Source organism: Microcaecilia unicolor, chromosome 3 (assembly GCF_901765095.1).
Source record: "Microcaecilia unicolor chromosome 3, aMicUni1.1, whole genome shotgun sequence".
NCBI classification, from domain to species: Eukaryota; Metazoa; Chordata; class Amphibia; order Gymnophiona; family Siphonopidae; genus Microcaecilia; species Microcaecilia unicolor.
Window position 1 is genome coordinate 234,635,470 of NC_044033.1, and position 22,534 is coordinate 234,658,003.

Sequence of the window (22,534 nt, forward strand, 5' to 3'; positions counted from 1 at the left end):
TACCGCAGGAGCCCTCAGGGTAGGAGGAGACCCACCCGAGGGCTCACCGCCACCAGCAGGGGAATGGACAGCCCTCACCTGCACTCCACCCGATGCACCACCGTCCGACGACATCAGCAGACGAGGTCCTGGTACCACCGACGTCGATGCAGCTATCCGATGTCTCGGCGCCGATGCAGAGGCCCGATGCCTCGATGCACTCGATGCAAGGGCGGCCGAGGAAGATGGTCTGGACGCTGACGACGTCGATGCACTCGAAGATCCCGGTGCCGATGCCGACGAAGAGCCCGAGAACAACACGTTCCACTGGGCTAGTCTCGCTACCTGAGTCCGCCTTTGAAGCAGGGAACACAGACTGCAGTTCTGAGGGCGGTGCTCGGCCCCCAGACACTGAAGACACGCCGAGTGTCGATCAGTGAGCGAGATAACCCGGGCGCACTGGGTGCACTTCTTGAAGCCGCTGGAAGGCTTCGATGTCATGGGCGGAAAAATCACGCCGGCGAAATCAAAAGCCGAAATGGCGAAAATTGAAGCACCAAAATTTAGAGGGAGAAAAATCTCGACCGAGGCCAAAAAGAGGCCTACCCCGACGACGAAAGAAAACTTACCGGGGCAAAAAGCTGGAAGTACGGGGAGGATTGACACGAAACCCGGTGGAGGGTTTCCGGAACACTTCCCGACTTTAGAAAAGCTTTTCCTAAGAGAAAAACACGCTCAAAAACAATTTGGACGCGCAAGGTCAACTTTCCGGGGCCCGACACGGCGAAACACGACCGTACCGAGTGCGGACAAAAGAAGACTGGCCGGCTCGAGCCGGTTTCGGGCGGGAAGACGGCCGCGCATGCGCGGTGCGCGCGGGCGCGCGAGGGCTAGCAAAGGACTTTGCTAGTGAAGTTTCCGATTGGAGGGGCTGCCGTGGACGTCACCCATCAGTGAGAACAAGCAGCCTGCTTGTCCTCGGAGAAACACGTGTTTCCCTACTCCTCCCCCTGCCTGAGTCGTTGTTTGCTGCTGGCTGGGTCGGAGGAGTATCTCCCACCATTGTACACTCGCTGCAGCCGATTCGCTGCTCTCTGCTTCGCAGCTCCTCCCCTCTCCCTGATGTCACTTATCTACTCCATCTAACTGTGGCCGGAAACCACGGTTCCAGGCACCCTCAGAACGTTGAGGGTGAGAATTATTATATAGGATATAGAGTAGTTACTTACCTGTAACAGGTGTTCTCCGAAGACAGCAGGCTGCATATTCTCACAAGTGGGTGACGCCACGTCGGCCCCGGAGGATTTTAAAGCAAAATCTAAAAATCTCTTCTACGGCGTTCCGTCGCGCGAGCGATCGCACTGCGCATGTGCGCACACCTCTTCCCGCTCGCTGTGCGGACACGCCCCTCAGTTAAATCCAAAAGATGGAGGAGACAACTCCAAAAGGGGAGGTGGGAGGGTTTGTGAGAATATGCAGCCTTCTGTCTTCGGAGAACACCTGTTACAGGTAAGTAACTACTCTTTCTCCAAAGACAAGCAGGCTGATATTCTCACAAGTGGGGTATCCCTAGCTTCCAGGCTTACACAACACAACAAACAGTGGTCAACTGAGTCTCGCAACGGCGAGGCCAGAATAAAAATTGACCTGAAAAGAGGAAACATCTAAATGAGTGTAGCCTGGAACAGAACAAAAATGGGCCTAGGAGGGTTGGAGTTGGATTCTAAACCCCAAAGAAGTTCTGCAGCCCCGACTGCCCAAACCGACTGACGCGTCGGCTATCCTGCTGAAGGCAGTAGTGAGATGTGAATGTGTGGGCTGATGACCACGCCGCAGCTTTGCAGATCTCTTCAATAGTGACTGATCTTAGATGAGCCACCGACTCAGCCATGGCTCTAATTTTGTGAGCCGTGACATGGCCCTCTAGAGTCAGTCCAGCTTGGACAAAAATGAAGGAGATGCAATCTGCTAGCCAAGAAGAAATGATGCGGTTTCCGACAGCAACTGGCATTAAAAGAAATAAACAACTGGGCGGACCGTCCGAGGGAGCTCGTCTGCTCCACGCAAAAAGTGCGCAGCTTGCTTTCGCCAGGGCTTGTAAGATGAGGGAGAAAGAATGTTGGCAAGACAATTGACTGGATCACCTGGTACTCTGATACCAGTGCCAGTATGAACTTTGTCTGCATGCGGAGAACTACTCTGTTAAGATGAGAAGTAAGGTAAGGCGCTTGAGCTACTAGAGTCTGAAGCTCATCGACCTTACGAGTTGAAGGAACAGCCACTAAGGAAAACGACCTTCCAGGTCCAATACTTCAGGTGGCAGGAATCCAGTGGCCCGAATTGAGCTCGCAGCAGCTGGATGAAAACGACATTGAGACCCCAAGATACTGGATAAGGAGTGATAGGGGCTCTGACCGAAGCATAAGAGCCAACTGTCAAAATTATTGGGGGTGCTAAGCCCAACAGAAATAATCCCCTCTAGACACATACAAGGAATTCTCCCAATATTGGGGGAGAAATAAACCTCTCATGAAGTGGACAGCTAAAGGCTGACCTTTTACACGTTGATGATAAGCTCTTATTGCACGAAGATGAATACTGACAGAGTTGGTCTTGAGACCAGACTCAGAGAGGTGTAGAAAGAACTCAAGCAAGGTCTGTATAAGACAAGAGGCAGGATCTAGGGCCTTGCTGTCACACCAGACGGCAAACCTCTTCCATGAAAAAGAATAACACCTTTTTGTGAAATCTTTTCTGGAAGCAAGCAAGAGTCGGGAGACACTCTCTGGAAAACTCAACGAAACCCACACTCTCAACATCCAGACCGTGCGAGCCAGAGATTGGAGGTTGGGATGTAGAAGTGCCCCCTCGTTCTGCGTAATGAGAGCTGGAAAACATTCCAACTCCAGAAGAAGAGGGAATCCTATCTGACGCAGCTAGAAAGGAGCAATCAGAATCATGGCTCCACAATCTTGCTTGAGAATCAGCAAAGTCTTTTCCACCAGATGTATGGGAGGATACGCATACAGAAAAACCTGTCCCCAAAAGAAGGAGAAAGGCATCCGATGATAGCCTGCCATGAACCTGCAGCCTGGAACAGAACTGAGGGACTTTGCGATTGGACTAAGTAGCAAAAAGATCCACTGAGGGGGTATCTCACTTCTGGAAGATCTTTCGAACTATAGGCATGCTCAACAACCATGACTGTAGCATTATCCTGCTCAGCCTGTCGGCCAGACTGCTGTTTACGCCAATTAGATAAGTGGCTTGGAGAAAACATGCCACGTTGGCGAGCCCACCGCTACATCTGCATGGCATCCCGACTCAGAGGGCAAGATCCAGTACTCCTTTGTTATCGAGTACATCACAACCCGATTGTTTGGTTGAATTAAAATAATTTGGTTGGATAGCCAGGAGGGATGCAACCTTCGTCAGCAGCTTTTGACTGAGTAAGGTGAACGGGACGCCTCAGAACCAAAATGGAGAGAATTAACCACCTCTGAGGGGAATTCCGAAGACTGGCGAACAGTTGGGTTACATCCTCTAGATACCCTAAACTTGATACCATTGGGAAGCTAGGATGCACTGAGCGGATGTCATGTGCAAAAGTGCCATGGGAGTTACGTGAACTGTGGAAGCCATATGTCTAGAAGTCTCAATATTTACTGCGCTGTAATCTGTTGAGACGGGCAATCATCATGTTAAGGGAACACATGCACTCCCAGTCCATGAAGATACGCTGCAACAACAGCCAGGCACTAGGAAAAACATACTCTGGACGCAAAGAGAGTATAAGTATCCTGTAAGTCCAGAGAGCATAACCAATCGTTTTCCTGAAGTATGGGAAGAAGGATACCCAGGGAAAGCATCCTGAACCAAAATCTGTTTAGGCCCCTTATGTCTATGATGGGACGCAACCCACAAGGAAGGACCTGGAATAGAATCTCAACCCTTTTTGCCCTGGTGGAACGGGCTCGACTGCATTGGCGCTGAGAAAGGCAGAGAGTTCCTCTGCAAGTACTCACTTTTGATGGAAGCTAAAGGATTAAGCTCCCAATGAACAATGTGGAGGGTTTGATTCCAGATTGAGAATGTATCCTAACCGGACTATTTGAAAAAACCCACCGGTTGGAGGATAAAAGAAGTCACCTTTGGTGGAGAAAATTTAAACTTCCCCCCCCCCCCCCCCCCCCGACAGGCAGATTGGCCGGTACGGACATTTTTTTTTTTTTAATAGTGGCTATGCTGAATTGGAGCCAGTCAAAAACCCCTCTCTGGTTCCTGCGGAATAGCTGCAGGGGCCTGATTAGGTGCACGCCGCTGACTAGAACGAGCGTGCTGAGGCATAGCCTGAACCGGTTGTCGAGAAGGGGGAGTATACGTACGACCCCTTAAGGCACAAGGAAAACTACTCTTCTCTTTAAAGAACTTCCGAGATGAGGAAGTGTATGCACAGCATATCTACAATTTTCTGCTGAGTCTCCTCCTTCAGGTGAGAGGCACACAGTCATGAGAGTCTGCACATCACTGTACCTAGAGCAGAAATCTAGGTGTTACATTACAAGTGTCGAAAATGCCCTTGGACAGGAACCTGCGACACACCGTGTGCTACCTGACCACTTGGTGAAAAGGTTTAGCCTACTCCGGTGGGAATGCTCGTAAAGATCTGGCAGGACTTGATTTTGGACACGATCATGCCAGCCTGGTACGCCATTCTCCAAAAGAGGCTAAGGATGTATGCTCTGGCCCCGGGGGCACCGAAGCAAGTTCTTAGAACTCCTATCTGTTCTGAGTGGCAGAAGACTCAGGTGAAGATGGTAGTCCAGGACCTCGAGCATCTGGGCATTGGGCTGATTCACAATCTCCATTGTAATGTGTCAAGACAAATAGAAGATCTAGAGGATTCTCAGCAGAGAAAACCCCATGACCTTCATGTTCATCAGATGAACCATCATTGAACTGAGCTAAATACTCAAACAGAGCAGCTCAGGTCCAAACGCGTCCGATATGGAGGCGCGGTAAGTTCTACGACGGGGTCGAGAAGTTGCCCCAGTAGGCTGCGAACACCCATACCAGAGGCAGCATCGGTGAAGGAGACCAGGTGAAAAGCTAGATGCCGCAGGAGGCGGTAGCACCCATGGTATCCAATGGTACCCATGGTCCCGAAGCAAGGGAATCGAAACCAGACTGCCAGATGACTTCCATAACAGAGATGTGACCGATGGTACCGATAGTACCCATGGCACCGACGGTACCGATGATACACATGGTACCAATGACCCCCGGTACCAATAGTACCCATGGTACTTGGTACCGATGATAGTCATGATATCTGGTATCGATGGTACCCATGATACCTGGTACCGATGGTACCCATGACATGTGGTACCGATGGTACCCATGATATCCGGCACCAACAGCACCGACGGTACCGATGGTACATATGGCACCGACGGTGCTCATGACACCTGGTACCAATGGCACCCATGGCACTGATGGTACCTGGTCATGATATCTGGTATCGATGGTACTCATGTACCGACGGTATCCATGATACCTGATACCCATGGTATCCATGGTACCGACGATACCTGATACCGATGGTACCCATGGTACCGATGGTACTCATGATACTCGGTACCGATGGCGATGATACCTGGTACCGATGGTCGATGGTGCCCATGATACCTGGTGCCGATGGTGCCCATGATACCTGGTACCAACGGCACCCATGGCCCCGATGACACTCGGTACCGACGGTACCCATGGTACCGATGAAACCCGGTGCCGACGGGACCCATGGTACCGATGACACCCGGCACCGACGGGACCCCTGGCACCGACCATGGTACCAATGTTCCTGGTACCGATACTCCTCGGTACCGACGCACCAATGATATTCGGCACCGACGGTACCCATGGTACCGATGATACTCGGTACCGACGGCACCCATGGTACCGATGATACTCGGTACCGACGGTACCCATGACACCCGGTACCGATGGTATCCACGGCACCGATGATACCCGGTACCGATGGCACCGTTGATACCTGGTACCGGTGTATCGACGTCCAATGCCAGGATACCTCCATAACAGAGGGAGCAAAGCTCTGGGCACCGATGGTACCGACACCCGCTGATGCGCCCGAATGACCTGCCAAGCAGGAGGCGCCGAGGCAGGTGGAGACCTACTCGATGCATAACTATACCCAGCGTGCATCGGTCTCTGTCGGACTCCAGAATTGATCTCCTTTGGGCATCCCTGGCAAGTAGCATACGTCTCGTCTTTGAGACACTACTTGCGCTTCTCAGGGAGATGATCCGGCCCAAGACACATCCGCCGATGCGCCTGAATGACCTGCAGAGCAGGAGACGCCGAGGCGGGTGGAGACTCACTTCAAAGGTTACACCACTGATATTGTGTCACCAGGTTGCCCATTCAGTGGCTGACCAGGGTTGCACCTGCTTAGGTTCCTGCTTTTCTCCTGTGACATACACCTTCACCACTTGTGAGCTTAAAGACAGTGGTGTGCTGAAGCAGGCTCTCACAGCTCTCGAGAGCCATTTGTTAAGTTTTAATAAATGGATCCTAAAATGTGGGCTTGTTTTATTTGCTGGCGAGAGAGAGCCCACAGATAACAATATACCAGCACTTTTATAAAAAAAAAGAAAAAGAAAAGCTTATATGCTTTGTTTTCATTTCAGGCACAGCCCCTTGTGACTCTGGCAATTACTTAACTTTTCCTTGCCCCAGATACAAAAAGTACCTGTATATATAAGCCACAATGAGCCTGCCATGAAAAAGTACAAATGAAAAAATAAAAAAAGAGATTTTACTCCGAGGACCTGAAGAAAACACGAAGCACTAACGAACTCCGTGTCTCCTCAGACGCGGAAAAAGAAAAACTGAGGGGCGTGTCCGCACAGCGAGCGGGAAGAGGTGTGCGCACATGCGCAGTGCGATCGCTCGCGCGACGGAACGCCGTAGAAGAGATTTTTAGATTTTGCTTTAAAATCCTCCGGGGCCGACGTGGCGTCACCCACTTGTGAGAATATCAGCCTGCTTGTCTTTGGAGAACTGAATTATTAGAAGCATCGTTGTCTGAAGATTCTGAAAGAGTGATTTTATTGGTCTCATTTGTATTCGAGCAAGACTTGGAAGCAGTGAAGCATTTATCCCTTCAAAATCTACAAAATTTGTTCCATGGTAAAAAGATTTGGATGTTTCCTGATGTTACAAAACAAACACAAGAAAGGAGGAAGGCTTTTTTGGCTCTAAGAACGGAAACTTTGGCAATAGGGGCATCTTTCTATCTTAACTATCCATGTAAATGTGTAGGTAAATATATTGGGTTAAAATATGTATTTTTTTCTTCTAGAACAATTACGTACCTTTATAGATTTAAAAAGGGTGACCACAGGTAATATCCAATAGTGGAGATTATGTAATGGCTAAGGTGGGGATATAGAGGGGCATAATCGAACGCGGGCGTCCCTCTAAGGGTGCCCATCTCCGAGGACGTTCCAGCGAAGGGGCAGAGCCAACCGTATTAGCGAAAAAGATGGGTGCCCATCTTTTGTTTCGATAATATGGTTGGTGCCAGCCAAATGTCAGAGATGGCTGGGTTTGAAATGGGCGGTATCGGTTTTCAGCGATAATGGAAACCGAAGCCGGCCATCTCAAAAACGAATAACTCCAAGGCATTTGGTCGTGGGAGGGGCCAGGATTCGTAGTGCACTGGTCCCCCTCACATGCCAGGACACCAACTGGGCACCCTAGGGGGCACTTTAAAAAAAAAAAAAAAAAAACATTAAAATACCTCCCAGGTGCATAGCTCCCTTCTCTTGGGTGCTGAGCCCCCCAAATCCCCCCAAAACCCACTCCCCACAACTCTACACCACTACCATAGCACTTATGGGTGAAGGGGGCACCTACATGTGGGTACAGTGGGTTTTGGGGGGTTTGGGGGGCTCCCATTTACCACCACAAGTGTAACAGGTGGGGGGGGGGATGGGCCTGGGTCCACCTGCCTGAAGTGCACTGCACCCACTAAAACCTGCTCCAGGGACCTGCATACTGCTGTCATGGAGCTGGGTATGACATGTGAGGCTGGCTTAAAGGCTGGAAAAAAAGTTTTTTAAGTTCTTTTTTTTTTTTTTGGTGGGAGGGGGTTAGTGACCACTGGGGGAGTCAGGGGAGGTCATCTCTGATTCCCTCCGGTGGTCATCTGGGCAGTTGGGGCACTTTTTTGGGACTTGGACCTAAAAAAAAAAGGATCCAGAAAAAACGACATAAATTCTCGCTACAGGCGCCCTTCTTTTTTCCATTATGGCCTTAAACCGCCTATCTGTTAACCACTCCCATGCCTGCCCCTGTCCCGTCTTCGCTACTGTGCCGATACGCCACCTGTGAGCTTTGTTCGTCTCCGCGACAGAGTGCAGTTGAAAGCTCCCAAAATCGGCTTTCGATTATACCAATTTGGGCACCCTCAGGAGATGGGAGCCCATCTCCTTTCAAAAATGAGCTGGATCATGTGTTAAGCATTTTTGAAATTATTTCTTTAAGCTTGTCTCCTGAGTTTTTTCATGTACACATCCCCCCATAGGTGGTCTAAAGAGGAATAATAATTCTTTTCTTTCCTTTTGTGAAATATGTTGGTTTATATAATTTACTTTTCCGCTTTTCTTGTTCAAGTATTTGATTTGTAAGAATAGTTTGTATAATAATAAATAAATAAATAAATACATAATAATAATAAAAAAATAAGGACTCCTTTTTAGGCCTTAAGGTACGAATGTTTCCAGATGTTTCCAGGGACACTGAAAAGAGGCGAAGACAGTTTTTATTGCTGAAACCAGGTGGGATCCAAGTTGGTGCCACCTTTTTTCTTACATATCCCTGTAAATGTGTGATCAGGTACAAATCTACGAAATTTGTTTTCTTTGAACCTTCTCATCTTTCGGCCATAGTGGCAAAGCGTATAGAGCCAGATTCTCTATGTATGGCACCCAAAAATCCAAGTGGAACTAAGCGTATTCTGTAAAATTTAGGCGCAGTTCATAGAATATGCTTAGTTGATGCCGTAGTGCCTAAATCTACACGCTCCCATTTACGCCGGTAAAAACCTGGTGTAAATCAGTGCGTGTAAATTTAGGCGCACTGACCCATATTCTGTAATTACACACAGAACTTTTTGAGCGCCCACAAAACACCCGTAACCACGCTCCTTTTAAACTACGGGTGTTTAGTTTGAACTGTGCGCTTTACAATTTAGGTGCAGTCTATAGAATCCGCAATAGCGATTTCTGCGCATAAATTGGGATAATTGCCAATTAGTACTCATTATTGCATGTTAAGTGCTGTTAAAAACGCTGACTGGCTTATTATCCCAATTAAGTTACGCATTTATTCCACGTAGAAATCTAGACGCCATATATAGAATCTGCTCCTTAGTGGGTAGCCGGCTTGCTTCTTAATAAGGCCCCCTTTTACTGCAGCTGGTAAAAGGGAAGTCTTGCTTTCCTACAGGAAATGGCTGGGCAGCAAGTAAAGCACTTGCCAAGCGGCCATTTTGGGGGGTGGGTTAAGGAGGACTATGAAATTCTCAAGGAAATAATATGAATAAATGAAGCAAACATTCACACAGGGGTCTCGTTAATGACAACCATAAAATGTGAACTTCAGCCATTGTCTGTGAATATAAGGGGGACATCAGACCATCTGGTGAACATTTATTTATGTGACCGATTCGTGCGATGTTCTGTAGGTACCTTCAAAATGCTATTCTTTAGAGGCAGTGTTTAAAGACTGCTAAAGTAATGTACACACTGTAATAAAAACATTTCAGACCAATGGATGATAAGTACTAAAACTTTTCCTGATGTAGATTCTTTCATTTGAAACAGAGAACTATACTGGAATGGACAGCGGCAATTGAAATGGACAATTTACTGAACCTTATTTTATTTTATTTATTTTGCAAGATGTGCAGGGACATTTTCGATATGACATCTAAATCTGATTCTGGACATTTTGCGAAAAACATCCCAAAATCCAGTAGTGAACATGGCCGTCTTCAAACCAGAAAAACGTCTAACTTTTTTTTTTCGAAAATGGTCATGTGCTAGATGTTTTTGTGCTCAGTGCTTCAATCTTTTTGGACCATTTTTGGGGGGAAAAAGCCAAGGGAAAAACACACAAAAGAAGTCATTGGGATGTATGGGGAGGCCAGCACTCTTAATAGACTAGCCACATAGACATCCCAGCAGAGCAATGAGCCACCCCTAGGGGGCACTGCAATGGACGTCACATAAAAGTCTGTAGGGGCAAAACCCCTGCCTATAATTATGATGAGAGCTTGGTAACAACCTAAGCACCTGAAACTGCTAGTCGTGCCTAATAAAGCATGACCTATTTCTCAATTCTATCAAGGATCAAGAGAAAAACAGGATTGCTTTTGAACTACTTACCCAGTGCAGTCACCTGACCACATTCCTGCACAGTGACATGCACTCCAGGCTAGGCTAACCCAGCCACTTCGACACCTGGGCATGGAATGAAGGTCACATACGTCACAAACTCATTTTGAGCTTGAGACCCAGGAATTGCAATTTTCTGATAAATAGAGGAGAAATAAAGCCTCAGAATCGCCACCCCGCCAGTCCGTTTTACGGGCTATAAGGCTAGAGCTCGGCGTACCATCATGTGGCTTAAAAAAAAAACTCCACATATAATTTCTTCATAAATTTGCACAATTGTTTTTCAACCAATTTAAACTGTGTAATGCGTGTGTCCACTATTTTCTATAACTATGTACTGTATTTCATCAATTCTCAGATACAAAATGTAGCTATTTTTCTCTAAAGTAGCTCTTTACAACAAACAAACGGAGTGGATAAGAGTGGATAAGTTGATGTAGTCATTCAAAATGTCCATCTATTCGCGACCCCTCTCACAGTTGACCCGACAGGGAGCCCCCGTTTCGCGAATGCTGCATCAGGGGTACTTTCCAAAATGTTTATATTCCAAAATGGCATTCATTTCCAACTCATAGAATAGATGGACATTTTGAATGACTACATCAAGCTAAGTGTTCATAAGGAGCGACTCTTATCCACTCCGTTTGTTTGTTGTAAAGAGCTACTTTAGAGAAAAAGAGCTACATTTTGTATCTGAGAATTGATGAAATACAGTACATAGTTATAGAAAATAGTGGACACACGCATTACACAGTTTAAATTGGTTGAAAAACGATTGTGCAAATTTATGAAGAAATTATATGTGGAGTTTTTTTTAAAGCCACATGATGGTCTGCCGAGCTCTAGCCTTATAGCCCGTAAAACGGACTGGCGGGATGGCGATTCTGAGGCTTTTTTTCTCCACTATTTATTCTTACATTAGACTTAGATGTAGATACACATGTTTGAGTAGTGTTATCTATACAATACTGTCTGGGCGGGTGAGTTACACAGGACGTGTGATCCTGTGGATAGAGTTTCAGTAAGATTTTCAGCAAGAGTGTGTTACTTATATATACTGTCAGCTATCACATTTGCTTATTCCCGATCTGACAAAGAAGGGCAACCTTCAAAAGCTAATCAAGAAATGTATTAAGTTATGTCCAATAAAACAGGTGTCGTCTTATTTTTCTTTTCCATGTTTTATTTTGTTTGATTTCTATTGATAATCCACAATAGGACACTACATCCTATCCCATGACTCGCCAATTTCCTCTGGAGATTTTCATGAGGTACTTTGTCAAACGCCTTTTAAAAATCCAGATACACAATATCGACTGGCTTACCTTTATTCAAATGTTTGTTCACCCCTTCACAGAAATGTAATAGATTGGTGAGGAAAGATTTCCCTTCACTAAATCCATGTTGGCTTTGTCTCATTAATCCATGCTTTTGAATATGCTCTGTAATTTTGTTCTTTATAATAGTCTCTACCATTTTGCCCGGCACCGACGTAAGACTCACCGGTCTATAATTTCCCAGTTCCCCTCTGGAACCTTTTATAATATCAGTGTTACAAGGGCTACCCTCCAATCTTCTGATACCACATTCAATTTTAAAGATAAATTACATATTACTAACAATAGTTCCACCAGTTCATTTAACACACTTTATCTACGGTAAAGAAGGAAAAAGATCTCAGGAGCGGTAGACGTTCTGAAGATCAATGGCTTAACACACCTTACAGACCAGCGGCAGTTCCGAATTGCCAAGCAGCAAGCCTGCAATAGGCTTGCTGCACTTCAGTAAAATGGTCCCTTTATACATTTACAAATGGGTCTTTTAGACTATTTAAACCATTTTTCTATCCAGTGAGACCCTTTAGGCCATTGCAGCTGGGCTTCACTTCTAAAACATTTAGAACATTTAACTGTTTTCTCTCTTGTATGACTCATTATATACCATTTACATCTCGGCCTTTGTAACCAGCAGGGACTAGCCCACCGCACACTCACTGTGAGGTTTAACCTCTTCACAACACATGGGGAAGTCTTACCCAAAACATTCTCACACATCCAGCTGTCAACTTCAGCAAGATTCTCTTTATTTTTCTTATTTCAAGCAGCAGACAAAAATCATAAGCAAGGGCAGAGTGCAAGCAGCTACTGAAACATAAAAGAGAAAGCTCAGCTAGGGAAGATAAGACTGCCATAAGTACATAAGTACATAAGTAGTGCCATACTGGGAAAGACCAAAGGTCCATCTAGCCCAGCATCCTGTCACCGACAGTGGCCAATCCAGGTCAAGGGCACCTGGCACGCTCCTCAAACGTAAAAACATTCCAGACAAGTTATACCTAAAAATGTGGAATTTTTCCAAGTCCATTTAATAGCGGTCTATGGACTTGTCCTTTAGGAATCTATCTAACCCCTTTTTAAACTCCGTCAAGCTAACCGCCCGTACCACGTTCTCCGGCAATGAATTCCAGAGTCTAATTACACGTTGGGTGAAGAAAAATTTTCTCCGATTCGTTTTAAATTTACCACACTGTAGCTTCAACTCATGCCCTCTAGTCCTAGTATTTTTGGATAGCGTGAACAGTCGCTTCACATCCACCCGATCCATTCCACTCATTATTTTATACACTTCTATCATATCACCCCTCAGCCGTCTCTTCTCCAAGCTAAAAAGCCCTAGCCTTCTCAGCCTCTCTTCATAGGAAAGTCGTCCCATCCCCACTATCATTTTCGTCGCCCTTCGCTGTACCTTTTCCAATTCTACTATATCTTTTTTGAGATACGGAGACCAGTACTGAACACAATACTCCAGGTGCGGTCGCACCATGGAGCGATACAACGGCATTATAACATCCGCACACCTGGACTCCATACCCTTCCTAATAACACCCAACATTCTATTCGCTTTCCTAGCCGCAGCAGCACACTGAGCAGAAGGTTCAGCGTATCATCGACGACGACACCCAGATCCCTTTCTTGATCCGTAACTCCTAACGCGGAACCTTGCAAGACGTAGCTATAATTCAGGTTCCTCTTACCCACATGCATCACTTTGCACTTGTCAACATTGAACTTCATCTGCCACTTGCACGCCCAATCTCCCAGTCTCGCAAGGTCCTCCTGTAATCGTTCACATTCCTCCTGCGACTTGATGACCCTGAATAATTTTGCGTCATCGGCGAATTTAATTACCTCACTAGTTATTCCCATCTCTAGGTCATTTATAAATACATTAAAAAGCAACGGACCCAGCACAGACCCCTGCGGGACCCCACTAACTACCCTCCTCCACTGAGAATACTGGCCATGCAATCCTACTCTCTGCTTCCTATCTTTCAACCAGTTCTTAATCCATAATAATACCCTACCTCCGATTCCATGACTCTGCAATTTCTTCAGGAGTCTTTCGTGCGGCACTTTGTCAAACGCCTTCTGAAAATCCAGATATACAATATCAACCGGCTCCCCATTGTCCACATGTTTGCTTACCCCCTCAAAAAAATGCATTAGATTGGTGAGGCATGACTTCCCTTCACTAAATCCGTGCTGACTTTGTCTCATCAGTCCATGTTTTTGTATATGCTCTGCAATTTTATTCTTAATAATAGCCTCCACCATCTTGCCCGGCACTGACGTCAGACTCACCGGTCTATAATTTCCCGGATCTCCTCTGGAACCCTTCTTAAAAATCGGAGTAACATTGGCTACCCTCCAGTCTTCCGGTACTACACTCGATTTTAGGGACAGATTGCATATTTCTAACAGTAGCTCCGCAAGTTCATTTTTTAGTTCTATTAATACTCTGGGATGAATACCATCAGGTCCCGGTGATTTACTACTCTTCAGCTTGCTGAACTGACCCATTACATCCTCCAAGGTTACAGAGAATTCGTTTAGTTTCTCCGACTCCCCCGCTTCAAATATTCTTTCCGGCACCGGTGTCCCCCCCAAATCCTCCTCGGTGAAGACCGAAGCAAAGAATTCATTTAATTTCTCCGCTACGGCTTTGTCCTCCCTGATCGCCCCTTTAACACCATTTTCGTCCAGCGGCCCAACCGACTCTTTGGCCGGTTTCCTGCTTTTAATGTATCTAAAAAAATTTTACTATGTATTTTTGCTTCCAACGCTAATTTCTTCTCAAAGTCCTTTTTTGCCCTCCTTATCTCCGCTTTGCATTTGGCTTGGCATTCCTTATGATCTATCCTGTTACTTTCAGTTGGTTCTCTTCTCCACTTTCTGAAGGATTGTTTTTTGGCTCTAATGACTTCCTTTATCTTACTGTTTAGCCACGCCGGCTGACGTTTAGTCTTTTTTCCCTTTTTTCTAATACGTGGAATATATTTGTCCTGAACCTCCAGGATGGTGTTTTTAAACAGCATCCACGCCTGACGCAAGTTTTTTACTCTGCGAGCTGCTCCTTTCAGTCTTTTTTTCACCATTTTTCTCATTTTGTCGTAATCACCTTTTCTATAGTTAAACGCTAGCGTACTTGATTTCCTAGTTTCACTTCCTTCAATGCCAATATCGAAACCGATCATATTATGATCACTGTTATCAAGCGGCCCTCGTACCGTTACCCCCTGCACTAGATCATGAGCACCACTAAGGACTAAGTCTAGTATTTTTCCTTCTCTTGTCGGCTCCTGAACTAGCTGTTCCATGAAGCTGTCCTTGATTTCATCAAGAAATCTTATGTCCCTTGCGTGTACAGATGTTACATTAACCCAGTCTATATGCGGGTAATTGAAATCCCCCATTATTATTGTGTTGCCCAGTTTGTTTGCGTCCTTGATTTCCTTTAACATTTCCGCATCCGTCTGTTCGTCCTGGCCAGGCGGACGGTAGTACACTCCTATCACTATCCTTTTCCCCTTTGCACATGGAATTTCAATCCACAGTGATTCCAAGGAGTGTTTTGTTTCCTGCAGAATTTTCAATCTATTTGATTCAAGGCTCTCGTTAATATACAATGCTACCCCTCCACCAATCCGATTCACCCTATCACTACGATATAATTTGTACCCCGGTATGACAGTGTCCCACTGGTTATCCTCCTTCCACCAGGTCTCAGAGATGCCTATTATATCTAATTTTTCATTTAGTGCAATATATTCTAACTCCCCTATCTTATTTCTTAGGCTCCTGGCATTCGCATATAGACATTTCAAACTATGTTTGTTGTTCCTAAGTACATCATGCTTAGTACTTGACAGTATTAATTGGCAATCTTTTGTCTGATTTTTATTGTTATTTAAGGATACCCGATCTACTACAATCTCTTTTGCAACCTCACTATCAGGATACTCTATCTTCCCTGTTATGGTGATATCTTTGAAAGATACCTTATCCCGAACCATGCTCTTTTGAGCGACTGTCGGCCTTCCCCCCATTTCTAGTTTAAAAGCTGCTCTATCTCCTTCTTAAACGCCGATGCCAGCAGCCTGGTCCCACTCTGGTTAAGATGGAGCCCATCCTTTCGGAATAGGCTCCCCCTTCCCCAGAATGTTGCCCAGTTCCTAACAAATCTAAAGCCCTCCTCCCTGCACCATCGTCTCATCCACGCATTGAGACTCTGGAGCTCTGCCTGTCTCTTGGGCCCTGCGCGTGGCACAGGTAGCATTTCAGAAAATGCTACCCTGGAGGATCTGGATTTCAGCTTTCTACCTAAGAGCCTAAATTTTGCTTCCAGAACCTCTCTCCCACATTTTCCTATGTCATTAGTACCCACATGTACCAAGACAGCCGTCTCCTCCCCAGCACTATATAAAATCCTATCTAGGTGACGCGTGAGGTCCGCCACCTTCGCACCAGGCAGGCAAGTCACCAGGCGATCCTCACGTCCACCAGCCACCCAGCTATCTATATGCCTAATGATCGAATCACCAAGTACAACAGCTGTCCTAACCTTTCCCTCCCGGGCAACATTTGGAGATATATCCTCGGTGCGAAAGGATAGTACATCCCCTGGTGGGCAGGTCCTGGCTACAGGAGTACTTCCTACTTCACCAGGGTGATGCTCTCCTTCTAGGAGACCTCCCTCCTCCAAGGTAGCACAGGGGCTACCTGACTGGAGGTGGGACTTCTCTACAACATCCCTGTAGGTCTCCTCTATGTACCTCTCTGTCTCCCTCAGCTCCATCAAGTCTGCTACTCTAGCCTCAAACTAAGGGTGGATCCCCCTTTTATAGGTCTTCTATCTGTCCTCTCCTTCTCATTTCCCTATTTGTCTTTTTCACCTATCCTCTCTCACCAACTTTCCATCCCTCCCATATTCCATAACCATCTTTCCCATCTTCTAACTTTTTCTGTGTCATGTCCAGCTACAGTTTTTTCTCTATATTCCTAACATTGCAGAGACAGTTTGCTCCTGGTACCTTCCTTATCTGCTTAGAAGCAGTGGTAATAATGAACAGAATAAATGTTAAAGTACATAATCTCCATACAGGCTTCCCTTAATAGAATTCAAATATGTAATTCCCTTTCCAGAAGAGCTTATGTTTAAATCGTTTTTATTGATGGTATGAAACAATACATTCAAACAGTCTTCCACTAAGCCAACACCTACCATCATTTTATATATATATCCTTTCCCTACTCTATCTGACCCCTTCCCTCCCCTTCCCTATTCTCCCCTCCCGTCCCTCTAACCCATCTCTTACTCCCTCAGTTATTAACATTCATGGTGTACAACAATGACACATAATTACATATTCAGTAATAGGCTTCTTTCCTCTGAGGGCATTGTGTCAAGGAATGGGCTCCATCTGACTATGAATAAATCAAGCTCTGTGCGAGGCCTTTCCTTACATGCTAGTCTCTCCAACCTCATCAAAAGTATCATTTGAGTTCTCCATATCTGAATCGATGGCCCTTTTACCTCCAACCAGTCTGATAAGATAGATTTCTTTGCTATCATGATGGCTTTTTTCACAAATTCAGAATAACCTTTAGGTCTCGGCCTGCTGAGCTGTGGTTTACCAAATAATAGTAAGGGCGAATATGTCCATCTTGTCTTCCATAGTTTCGTTATTTGCCTAACTAGGCTAGTCCAGAACTGCACAACTCGGGGACAGCTCCAGAACATATGCCCCAGAGTTGCTCCAACCTCTCCACACTTGGGGCAAGCCCCATCCGGAGATAAACCCATGTGGAAAGCCCTTCGCGGTGGAATATAAAGTCGGAGGGCAAACCTGTATTGAGTCTCCCAGTACGCGGCCCAATTAGTTGTTTGTTTTAATGTCAATACATGCTCCTTAAACATGCTAGGAGTTACCTGCACCGATAGTTCCTTACTCCAGTCTCTAGCATACTTAGCATAGTCCAGTTCCGACTTGGTGTCTTTTATATGCCTGTGATGGTATGATAATGGTACTTTCTGCTGCGAGTTTAAGGACAAAGCTGTGGGAAGTTCCTCTTGAATGTCCTCTGCAAGTGCTTCCCAGGGCAAATTGGTCACATAGTGTTTTAGTTGCCAGTAGTGAAACTGGTCCTTAGGTCCTAGAAGTTTTAGGCCTTGTAACTGCCCATAAGATTGTAGTCTCCCATTTTCCGTAAGTATGGGTTGTAAATACGTGACTCCTTGTTTTGTCCATCTAGTGAATATAGACTATAGGGTACCTGGTGGGAATTCAGGGTTTCCTCCTATTGGCAAAAGTGGAGTCACTTTGTAAGAACAATGATGCAATTTACATAGCCACCTCCAGGTCTTTTGGGCAGTAGGCAAGATGTGAGATATCTCCAATGTTGGTGATATTTTGCATTGTAATCCATGGAGTAAACTGCTGAAATGGTATGGGTTGCACAACTCCAGTTCAATTGTTGTTGCTGAAAAATCTGTAGAGCTTCTAAACCAGTCATTTAAATGTCTCATAGCACAGGCTATGGTTAATGATCTGATGTTCAACAGTCCTAATCCTCCATACTCTCTTGGGGAGCTTACCATGTCCAAAGATAACCTGGGTTTCTTCCCTCTCCACAGAAATTTTGTCAGGGCAATAGTCAACTTTTTTTCATCTATACCTTTCAAGTATATTGGTAACATTTGAAATACATATAACCAACATGGTATTACCATCATGTTGTATAAAACTATGCGTCCTAACAGTGTTATGGCCCTTGCCATCGTGCCAGCTTTGTTATCGTTTCTGACAATAACCTGGGGACATTAGAGTCATATAATTTAGACAGATCTTGTGGTATATGTACCCCTAAATATTTGATTATAGCCCTGCGGTTTCAACTGTAGGTCATTGGCCACCCATGACTCCACCCCCTGAGGGAACACCTGCATAATATTAGATTTCTGTAAATTTACCTTGAAACCTGAGAGGCCTCCAAAGGTAGCTATGCATTGTATTAACTTGGAGACTGACGTTTCGGGTCGTGTTGTCACTATCAAAAGATCATCTGCAAAGGCCATCACCTTAACATTGTCCCCTCCCACCTCCACCCCGGGAATATCTGGTTCCCTAACTAGGGTCCTCAACAGAGGTTCGATCGCCAATAGGAACAGCGCAGGGGAGAGGGGGCATCCCTGCCTGGTTCCTCGTGCTATGGGGAATTGTGGTGTGCGAGCTCCATTCACCAGCACTGCAGCTGTCGGGTGAGTATATAAGGCCTGAATCGCCCGTTGTACCCATCCCCGAATCCCAAGGAAATAAAGTACCTCAAACAAGTAATCCCAGTCTACAGAGTCAAAAGCCTTCTCGGCATCTAAGCTAACTAGCACTGACTGAGTCTTTGAATGTTGGCAGTGTCCCATTGCTAGTAGTAGTCGCCTCACATTAACTACTGATTGTCGGTTGCGAACAAACCCTACCTGGGCTGAGTTTATTAAGCGGGGAAGATATGTATGGAGTCTATTAGAGAGCAATTTGGCCAAGATTTTAACATCGTTTATTAAGGAGATTGGCCTGTAGGAGTCCGCTTGTGTATCTGGTCTCCCTGGTTTTAAAAGTAGGGTTATGAGTGCCTCGTTCGCATGTGTTGGGAACTCTTGCTGACGCATCACCTCTTCAAAATAGTCCTGAAGGGCTCCTGTTACCATGGGTCCCAGGATTTTATAAAACTCACTTGTATAGCCATCAGGGCCAGGAGCTGAGTGTAGGGGCAAAGATTTAATAATTTCTTGCAGCTCTTTCCCTGACATAGGGATTTCTAAGGCCCTTGCCTCCTCACTCGTCAGTTGTTCCATACCTGCTTTTCGGAGGTAGTTATGAATGGCTTCTGTATCTGGTGGGAGTCCCTGCTTATACATTGAGCTAAAGAACTCTTGGAAAACCTGTGCTATGTTCTCTCTTTTATGTTGTATCTCTCCCTTTCTGTTCCTTACCGCTGTTATTACACGGGGCCTCCCTTGTGCTTGACCAAGCTCGCCAGTAGTGTCCCTGTTCTGTTTCCAAACCTCTGGAGTTTGTATTTCCTAAATATTAATGTCTTGGTAGCTCTCTCCTGAAGCATGGTGTTTAATGCTATTTGGGCAGTTTGCATTTGTTCTTTATGTTAGGTGCTAGGAGTTTGGATAAATCTACGCTTCGCTTTTTGGAGCTTTTTCTCCAGATTGACTATGGCCCCCGTTAGTCTGCGTTCTCGTCTTGCTGTGTATGCAATAATGTTGCCTCGTATAACTGCTTTTGCTGCTGGCCAGAAAATAGCAGGGCGGTCCTTATATTCTGAGTTAAGTTCTGCAAACTCTGCCCATTTCCCTTGCACATAACTTTGAAAGTCTCTGTTCGAGGTTAGATAGGACGGGAACCGCCATCCCACAGCACCGTGACCTTTCTCTGTTACTTTCAGGTCTACCCACACCATCGCGTGATCTGTTACCTCTTCTGGTCCTATTTCCACTACCTCCACTTGAGAGAATATTTTCTTGTCTATTAGAATGTAATCTATTCTAGAAAAAGTGCCATGCGCTCTTGACAAATGTGTATATTCCCGCTCTTCTGGATGTAGTGTCCGCCATGTATCTACAATATGGAGCTCTTGCATGAAATGATGCAGAGCTCTGGCGCCAGTTCCCCCCCCGCGCTGCACGTCTAGGCGTTGAGCAATCTAGCGTTGGGTCCGCTACTAGGTTAAAGTCACCCAAAACTAACAATGGGAGGGATCTATAAAGTATGCATGTTTGTATTATCTGATCATAGAAGGCCTTATTATACAAGTTCGGTCCATATACCGCCACTACCAAATATTCTTTGTGATGTAACCATAATCGGATAATTATGAATCCCCCCTGTGGGTCACTGGTTACTAATTGGGATTTAGCCACTAGGCCTTTGCGAATTAAAATCGCTACTCCTCGTTTTCTTCCCTCAGCTGATGTAGCATGCACTTCTCCCACCCAGCCTCGCTTTAGTTTTTGGTGTTCCTCTGGGGTTAATCGCGTTTCTTGTAGGCAGGCTACATCTGCTTTATGCCGCTTTAAAGCTGCCAGGATCTTAGTCCTTTTTATTGGGGACGTGATGCCTCCCACGTTCCACGTCAGGAACCTAGTTGACGCAGCCTTAGGGATGTTTTGGGATCAAGTGTCTAACTGTTAGGTTCTTTCTTTTTAATTTAGCCCCCGGTGCCCAGCTCACCGTGGCCACTCTCCCCTTCCCATCGCTAGATTCCGTGCATTCTTGCTGTCTCAATAGTCCTACAATCCCTTTTTTATTTTTGTATGACCTATATCTATCTTCCACAATGGGTCCACATTCCTTAAACTTCGCCATGTGTGCCTTGCATTTTATCCTCTTTCTCCCTTCCCTACTTCCCCCCTTCTCCCCTCTCCTTCCTTCCCTCCCTTCCATTCCCTGCCCGCCCAACCCTCCATACTTCCCTTCCATTAACCCCTCACTCTCCTTCCCGGACAGCGGTTGGGGGAGTGTAGATCTAATGATGGTGAGCTGCCCCCCCCACCTTGAACCATATCTTAGGGAACGAAACCTCTACGTGTATATAACTTATCTGCACATATTATTAGTTGAAATCAAACCTACATGAACAACATATATAAACCAGAATTTTAGTGAACTTAACTCAATGTCCTGCATTTTAGATGCGCTCCCTTTCAGCAGAAGCGCCCGTTTCAAATGCAGGCTCTGTTGGTTTGTCTACCACGTGCTCTGAATCCTCAGCCTTGTTCTGAGTCCATGGAGTTATCATATTTTAGTCCTTGTTGTGCTTCTTGTGGCGTTGCAAAAGTTCTCCACATGCCGTCAATTTGCACCTTTAGTAGCGCTGGGTATAGCAGCATAAATCGTTGTTTGTCAGTTACCAAACGTCAGCAGATAGGCCCAAAGCCCCGCCGCCTCTCTTGCACTGCTATGGAATAGTCTTGGAATACTTTTATGGGTGAGCCTTCAAAGGTCAATGTGGCCCACTTCGATCGGGCCCCTCTCAAGATTTCTTCTTTATGCACAAAATTGTGTACCTTTACAATTACAGCCCTTGGCCTTGTTCCTGTATTGTTCCGCTTCCCCAATCGGTGCACGCGCTCCAGGCACAACGGCCCTACACTATCAGAGAGTGCGAATTCTGACTTGAGCCAGCGCTCGAGCTGAAAGGAGAGGGAGCGGTCCGGAACCGACTCAGGTACTCCAATTATTCGGAGGTTCGACCTCCTAGATCGATTTTCCAGATCGTCAATATGCTGAGTAAGAGCTCCAAGCTCGCGTTGCAGGTCTTTTATCTCGGACGCCTTAGCTGACTCAATTTCTGAAATCTTCAATTTCAGAAACTCGCACTTCTAATTCCCCGGTCCTTCGGGTCGTTTCATCCAAGCGCGTTTCCATTCCCGCTATTTGTTCGGAAAGCTTAGAAAACTGCGGTGCCAGGGCAGATTGTACTGCTTCTGTTAGTTGAGACAGCTGTGCTGGGGTAAATGCTGGAACACCGTCTGGCTTCGGGCTCACCGCCATCTTGTTCTCTCCCTGCCCGCGTTGTTTTTCGGCCTCTTTCTTTGCCGTCCTGGTCGACATCACCCTCTGTTCGCGCACTACAAAGTGGTCCATAAACTTTGTTGCTGAGTAGTGCCCAGGATTCGTTCGTTCCCGAATTTTGTTGTTTCTAGTGGATTTAAGGGGGGGGCTAACC

The 22,534-nt window shown here is 46.0% G+C and overlaps 1 protein-coding gene across 1 annotated transcript in view; it reads right to left on the minus strand.

The window, feature by feature from the left end:
- LOC115466380 (zinc finger protein 675-like) overlaps positions 1-22,534 on the minus strand; it is a 182,614-nt gene that overhangs the window by 97,954 nt on the left and 62,126 nt on the right. The gene's annotated exons all lie outside the window — the stretch shown is intronic.